This window comes from Triticum aestivum, chromosome 1B (assembly GCF_018294505.1).
Source record: "Triticum aestivum cultivar Chinese Spring chromosome 1B, IWGSC CS RefSeq v2.1, whole genome shotgun sequence".
Classification (NCBI taxonomy): Eukaryota; Viridiplantae; Streptophyta; class Magnoliopsida; order Poales; family Poaceae; genus Triticum; species Triticum aestivum.
The window spans coordinates 115,943,247-115,951,955 of record NC_057795.1 but is presented as its reverse complement, the minus strand read 5'-3'; positions in this window follow the sequence as shown (position 1 = coordinate 115,951,955).

The window sequence follows — 8,709 nt, the reverse complement described above, 5'->3', positions numbered from 1 at the left end:
AGAGTTCCGTCAGCACGACGGCGTGGTGATGATGATGATGCTCTACCGGCGCAGGGCTTCGCCTAAACTCCGCGACGATATGACCGAGGTGGAATATGGTGGAGGGGGGCACCGCACACGGCTAAGGAACGATCACGTAGATCAACTTGTGTGTCATGGGGTGCCCCACTGCCCCCGTATATAAAGGAGCAAGGGGAGGAGGTGGCCGGCCAGGGAGAGGCGCGCCAAGGGGAGTCCTACTCCCACCGGGAGTAGGACTCCCTCCTTCTTTGTTGGAGTAGGAGAAGGGGGAAAGAGGGGGAGAGGAGGAAGGAAAGAGGGGCTGCACCCCTTGTCCAATTCGGACCAGAGGGGGGCTGCGCGCCTCCTTCCTTTCGGCCTCTCTCCTCAATTCCCGTATGGCCAAATAAGGCCCATATACTCCCCGGCGAATTCCCGTAACTCTCCGGTACTCCGAAAAATACCCGAATCACTCGGAACCTTTTCGAACTCCGAATATAGTCGTCCAATATATCGATCTTTACGTCTCGACCATTTCGAGACTCCTCGTCATGTCCCCGATCTCATCCGGGACTCCGAACTCCTTCGGTACATCAAAACTCATAAACTCATAATATAACTGTCATCGAAACCTTAAGCGTGCGGACCCTACGGGTTCGAGAACTATGTAGACATGACCTAGAACTATTCTCGGTCAATAACCAATAGCGGAACCTGGATGCCCATATTGGTTCCTACATATTCTACGAAGATCTTTATCGGTCAAACCGCATAACAACATACGTTGTTCCCTTTGTCATCGGTATGTTACTTGCCCGAGATTTGATCGTCGGTATCCAATACCTAGTTCAATCTCGTTACCGGCAAGTCTCTTTACTCGTTCCGTAATACATCATCCCGTAACCAACTCATTTGGTCACATTGCTTGCAAGGCTTATAATGATGTGCATTACCGAGAGGGCCCAGAGATACCTCTCCGACAATCGGAGTGACAAAACCTAATCTCAAAATACGCCAACTCAACATGTACCTTCGGAGACACCTGTAGTACTCCTTTATAATCACCCAGTTACGTTGTGATGTTTGGTAGTACCCAAAGTGTTCCTCCGGTAAACGGGAGTTGCATAATTCTCATAGTTACAGTAACATGTATAAGTCATGAAGAAAGCAATAGCAATATACTAAACGATCAAGTGCTAGGCTAACGGAATGGGTCATGTCAATCACATCATTCTCCTAATGATGTGATCCCATTAATCAAATGACAACACATGTCTATGGTTAGGAAACATAATCATCTTTGATTAATGAGCTAGTCAAGTAGAGGCATACTAGTGACTATATGTTTGTCTATGTATTCACACATGTATCATGTTTCCGGTTAATACAATTCTAGCATGAATAATAAACATTTATCATGAAATAAGGAAATAAATAATAACTTTATTATTGCCTCTAGGGCATATTTCCTTCAGTCTCCCACTTGCAGTAGAGTCAATAATCTAGTTCACATCGCTATGTGATTTAACACTAATATTCACATCTGCATGTGATTAATACCCATAGTTCATATCATCATGTGATCAACACCCAAAGGGTTTACTAGAGTCAATAATCTAGTTCACATAGCTATGTGATTAACACCCAAAAAAGTACTAAGGTATGATCATGTTTTGCTCGTGAGAGAAGCTTAGTCAACGGGTCTGTCATATTCAGAGCCGTATGTATTTCGCAAATATTCTATGTCCACAATGCTCTGCACGGAGCTACTCTAGCTAATTGCTCCCACTTTCAATATGTATCCAGATTGAGACTTAGAGTCATCTGGATTGGTGTAAAAGCTTGCATCATTGTAACTTTAACGACCGGCTCTTTTATCACCTCCATAATCGAGAAACATCTCCTTAGTCCTCACTAAGGATATTCTTGACCCATGTCCAGTGATCTACTTATTAGATCAAAATTGTATTCCTTTGCCAAACACAGAGCAAGGTATACAATAGGTCTGGTTCACAGCATAGCATACTTTATAGAACCTATGACTGAGGCATAGGGAATGACTTTTCATTCTCTTTCTATTTTCTGCAATGGTCGGGTCTTGAGTCTTACTCAACTTCACACCTTGTAACACAGGCAAGAACTCCTTCTTTGGTTGTTCCATTTTGAACTATTTCAAAAATTTATCAAGGTATGTACTCATTGAAAAATCTTATCAAGCGTCTTGATCTATCTATATAGATCTTGATGCTCAATGTGTAAGCAGCTTCACCGAGATCTTGCTTTGAAAAACTCTTATTCAAGTATCCTTTCATGCTATCCAGAATTTCCATATCATTTCCAATTAACAATATGTCATCCACATATAATATTAGAAATGCTACACAGCTTTCACTCACTTTCTTGTAAATACAGACTTCTTCAAAAAGTCTGTATAAAACCATATGCTTTGATCAACTCATCAAAGCATATATTCCAACTCCGAGATGCTTGCACCAGTCCATAGATGGATCGCTAGAGCTTGCACAATTTGTTAGCACCTTTAGGATTGACAAAACCTTCTGGTTGCATCACATACAACTCTTCTTTAAGAAAACCATTAAGGAATGCAGTTTTGTTTATCCATTTGCCAGATTTCATAAAATGCGGCAATTGCTAACATGATTCAGACAGACTTAAGCATAGATACGAGTGAAAAACTCTCATCGTAGTCAACACCTTGAACTTGTCGAAACCTTTTGCGACAATTCTAGCTTTGTAGATAGTAACACTATCAGCGTCCGTCTTCCTCTTGAAGATCCATTTAATCTGAATGTCTCGCCGATCATTGGGCAAGTCAATCAAAGTCCATACTTTGTTTTCATACATGGATCTTATCTCAGATCTCATGGCCTCAAGCCATTTTGCGGAATCTGGGCTCACCATCGCTTCTTCATAGTTCGTAGGTTCGTCATGGTCTAGTAACATAACTTCCAGAACAGGATTACCGTACCACTCTGGTGCGGATCTTACTCTGTAAGACCTACGAGATTCTGTAGTAACTTAATCTGAAGTTTCATGATCATCATCATTAACTTCCTCACTAATTGGTGTAGTAGTCACAGGAACAGATTTCTGTGATGAACTACTTTCAAATGAGGGAGCAGGTACAGTTACCTCATCAAGTTCTACTTTCCTCCCACTCACTTCTTTCAAGAGAAACTCCTTCTCTAGAAAGGATCCATTCTTAGCAACGAATGTTTTGCCTTCGGATCCGTGATAGAAGGTGTACCCAACAGTTTCCTTTGGGTATTCTATGAAGACGCACTTCTTTGATTTGGGTTCGAGCTTATCAGGTTGAAAACCTTTTTTTATATAAGCATCACAACTCCAAACTTTAAGAAACGACAGCTTAGGTTTACTGCTAAACCATAGTTCATACGGTGTCGTCTCAACGGATTTAGATGGTGCCCTTTTTAAACGTGAATGCAGCTGTCTCTAATGCATAACCCCAAAACGATAGTGGTAAAACCGATAAGAGACATCATAGATCGCACCATATCCAATAAAGTGCGGTTACGACGTTCGGACACACCATAACATTGTGGTGTTCCAGGTGGCGTGAGCTATGAAACTATTCCACATTGTTTTAATTGAAGACCAAACTCGTAACTCAAATATTTGTCTCCGCGATCAGATCGTAGAAACTTTATTTTCTTGTTACGATGATTTTTCCACTTCACTCTGAAATTCTTTGAACTTTTCAATTATTTCAGACTTATGTTTCATCAAGTAGATATACCCATATCTGCTCAAATCATTTTGTGAAGGTCAGAAAATAACGATACTTGCCACGAGCATCAACACTCATTGGATCGCATACATCGGTATGTATTATTTCCAATAAGTCAGTAGCTTGTTCCATTGTTCCGGAGAACGGAGTTTTAGTCATCTTGCCCAAAAGACACGGTTCGCAAGCATCAAATGATTCATAACCAAGTGATTCCGAAAATCCATCTTTATGGAGTTTCTTCATGCGCTTTACACCGATATGACCCAAACGGCAGTGCCACAAATAAGTTGCACTATCATTATTAACTTTGCATCTTTTGGCATCAATATTATGAATATGTGTATCACTATGATCGAGATCCAACAAACTATTTTCATTGGGTGTATAACCATCGAAGGTCTTATTCATGTAAACAGAATAACAATTATTCTCTAACTTTAAATGAATAACCGTATCGCAATAAACACGATCAAATCATGTTCATGCTCAACGCAAATGCCAAATAACATTTATTTAGGTTTAACACTAATCCCGAAAGTATAGGGAGTGTGCGATGATGATCATATCAGTCTTGGAACTACTTTCAACACACATCGTTACTTCACCCTCAACTAGTTTCTGTTTATTCTGCAACTCCTGTTTCGAGTTACTACTCTTAGCAACTGAACCAGTACCAAGTATCGAGGGGTTGCTATAAACACTAGTAAAGTACACATCAATAACATGTATATCAAATATACTTATGTTCACTTTGCCATCCTTCTTATCCGCCAATCACTTGGGGTAGTTCCGCTTCCAGTGACCAATCCCTTTGCAGTAGAAGCACTTAGTCTCAGGCTTAGGACCAGACTTGGGCTTCTTCGCAGGAGTGACAACTTGCTTGTCATTCTACTTGAAGTTCCCTTTCTATCCCTTTGCCCTTTTCTTGAAACTAGTGGTCTTGTCAATCATCAACACTTGATGCTCTTTCTTGATTTCTACCTTCGTCGATTTCAACATCACGAAGAGCTCGGGAATCGTTTTCGTCATCCCTTGCATACTATAGTTCATCATGAAGTTCTACCAACTTGGTGATGGTGACTAGAGAATTCTGTCAATCACTATTTTATCTGGAATATTAACTCCCACTTGATTCAAGCGATTGTAGTACCCAGACAATTTGAGCACATGCTCACTAGTTGAGCGATTCTCCTCCATCTTTTAGCTATAGAACTTGTTGGAGACTTTATATCTCTCAACTCAGGTATTTGCTTGAAATATTAACTTCAACTCCTGGAACATCTCATATGGTCCATGACGTTCAAAACGTCTTTGAAGTCCCGATTCTAAGCCATTAAGCATGGTGCACTAAACTATCAAGTAGTCATCATATTGAGCTAGCCAAACGTTCATAACTTCTGCATCTGCTCCTGCAATAGGTTTGTCACCTAGCGGTGCATCAAGGACATAATTCTTTTGCGCAGCAATGAGGATAAACCTCAGATCACGGATCCAATCCGCATCATTGCTACTAACATTTTTCAACACAATTTTCTCTAGGAATATATCAAAATAAACATATAAAAGCAACAACGCAAGCTATTGATCTACAAAATAATTTGCAAAATACTACCAGGACTAAGTTCATGATAAATTTAAGTTCAATTAATCATATCACTTAAGAACTCCCACTTAGACAGACATCTCTCTAGTCATCTAAGTGATCACGTGATCCAAATCAACCAAATCATGTCCGATCATCACGTGAGATGGAGTAGTTTCAATGGTGAACATCATTATGTTGATCATATCTACTATATGATTCACGCTCGAAGTTTCGGTCTCCGTGTTTCGAGGCCATATCTGTATATGCTAGGCTCGTCAAATTTAACCCGAGTATTCCGCGTGTGCAACTGTTTTGCACCCGTTGTATTTGAACGTAGAGCCTATCACACCCGATCATCACGTGGTGTCTCAGCACGAAGAACTTTCGCAATGGTGCATACTCAGGGAGAACACTTCTTGATAATTAGTGAGAGATCATCTTAAAATACTACCGTCAATCAAAGCAAGATAAGATGCATAAAGGATAAACATCACATGCAATCAATATAAGTGATATGATATGGCCATCATCATCTTGTGCTTGTGATCTCCATCTTCGAAGCACCGTCGTGATCACCATCGTCACCGACGCGACACCTTGATCTCCATCGTAGCATCGTTGTCGTTACGCCATCTATTACTTCTACGACTATCGCTACCGCTTAGAGATAAAGTAAAGCAATTACAGGGTGTTTGCATTTCATACAATAAAGCGACAACCATATGGCTCCTGCCAGTTGCCGATAACTTCGGATACAAAACATGATCATCTCATATAATAAAATATAGCATCACGTCTTGACCATATCACATCACAACATGCCCTACAAAAACAAGTTAGACGTCCTCTACTTTGTTGTTGCAAATTTTACGTGGCTGCTACGGGCTTTAGCAAGAACCGTTCTTACCTACGCATAAAAACCACAACGATAGTTCGTCAAGTTGGTGCTGTTTTAACCTTCGCAAGGACCGGGCGTAGCCACACTCGATTCAGCTAAAGTGAGAGAGCCAGACACCCGCCAGCCACCTTTAAGCACGAGTGCTCACAACGGTGAAACCAGTCTCGCGTAAGCGTACGCGTAATGTCGGTCCGGACCGCTTCATCTCACAATACCGCCGAACCAAAGTATGACATGCTGGTAAGCAGTATGACTTGTATCGCCCACAACTCACTTGTGTTCTACTCGTGCATATAACATCAACGCATAAAACTAGGCTCGGATACCACTGTCGGGGTTCGTAGTAATTTCAAAAATTTCCTACGCACACGCAAGATCATGGTGATGGCATAGCAACGAGAGGGGAGAGTGTTGTCCACGTACCCTCGTAGACCGTAAGCGGAAGCGTTAGCACAACGCGGTTGATGTAGTCGTACGTCTTCACGATCCGACCGATCCAAGCACCGAACATACGGCACCTCCGAGTCCTAGCACACGTTCAGCTCGATGACGTCCCTCGAACTCCAATCCAACCGAGTGTCGAGGGAGAGTTCCGTCAGCACGACGGCGTGGTGATGATGATGATGCTCTACCGGCGCAGGGCTTCGCCTAAACTCCGCGACAATATGACCGAGGTGGAATATGGTGGAGGGGGGCACCGCACACGGCTAAGGAACGATCACATAGATCAACTTATTTGTCATGGGGTGCCCCCCTGCCCCCGTATATAAAGGAGCAAGGGGAGGAGGCGGCCGGCCAGGGAGAGGCGCGCCAAGGGGAGTCCTACTCCCTTCCTTGTTGGAGTAGGAGAAGGGGGAAAGAGAGGGAGAGGAGGAAGGAAAGAGGGGCTGCACCCCTTGTCCAATTCGGACCAGAGGGGGGCTGCGCGCCTCCTTCCTTTCGGCCTCTCTCCTCAATTCCCGTATGGCCTAATAAGGCCCATATACTCCCCGACGAATTCCCGTAACTCTTCGGTACTCCGAAAAATACCCGAATCACTCGGAACCTTTCCGAACTCCGAATATAGTCGTCCAATATATCGATCTTTACGTCTCGACCATTTCGAGACTCCTCGTCATGTCCTCGATCTCATCCGGGACTCCGAACTCCTTTGGTACATCAAAACTCATAAACTCATAATATAACTGTCATCGAAACCTTAAGCGTGCGGACCCTACGGGTTCGAGAACTATGTAGACATGACCTAGAACTATTCTCAGTCAATAACCAATAGCGGAACCTGGATGCCCATATTGGTTCCTACATATTCTATGAAGATCTTTATCGGTCAAACCGCATAACAACATACGCTGTTCCCTTTGTCATCGGTATGTTACTTGCCCGAGATTTGATCGTCGGTATCCAATACCTAGTTCAATCTCGTTACCGGCAAGTCTCTTTACTCGTTCCGTAATGCATCATTCCGTAACCAACTCATTTGGTCACATTGCTTGCAAGGCTTATAATGATGTGCATTACCGAGAGGGCCCAGAGATACCTCTCCGACAATCGAAGTGACAAAACCTAATCTCAAAATACGCCAACTCAACATGTACCTTCGGAGACACCTGTAGTACTCTATAATCACCCAGTTACGTTGTGACGTTTGGTAGTACCCAAAGTGTTCCTCCGGTAAACGGGAGTTGCATAATTCTCATAGTTACAGGAACATGTATAAGTCATAAAGAAAGCAATAGCAATATACTAAACGATCAAGTGCTAGGCTAACGGAATGGGTCATGTCAATCACATCATTCTCCTAATGATGTGATCCCATTAATCAAATGACAACACATGTCTATGGTTAGGAAACATAACCATCTTTGATTAGTGAGCTAGTCAAGTAGAGGCATACTAGTGACTATATGTTTGTCTATGTATTCACACATGTATCATGTTTCCGGTTAATACAATTCTAGCATGAATAATAAACATTTATCATGAAATAAGGAAATAAATAATAACTTTATTATTGCCTCTAGGGCATATTTCCTTCAGGGGGATGGCACACAGATAGCGGGGAAAGGCTCGGAAAGGATGATGGGGATCTGCCCGATCATGAGGGTGCGAGGGTCGATGGTTGCGGCAGACGATGAGCTTCCGGGTTCCATGCTACGAGGGCAAAAAGCTGGGTTAGAGGCAACGGTGAATGAATCTGGTAGGGGAGGAAAGAAGGGCCAGATCCTACGATACCTGCAGTCGCGGCTACGGTGGCCGTTCCGCCAGCAGCGGGCGCAATGGACAGGGTCACGGCAGAGCTCTACGCAGTGATCTAGGGCGAGGCAAAGGAAGCAGCGGCGACGCCTTTTGGTGGATGGAGGCGAGAGGGGGTGGAGGTGAGGGGAAGGAGCCGGCGTGGGGATATATAGGGTAGCCGGGGCAGCGACGCACTGCGGTTATGGGGACTAGAGAGTAGCA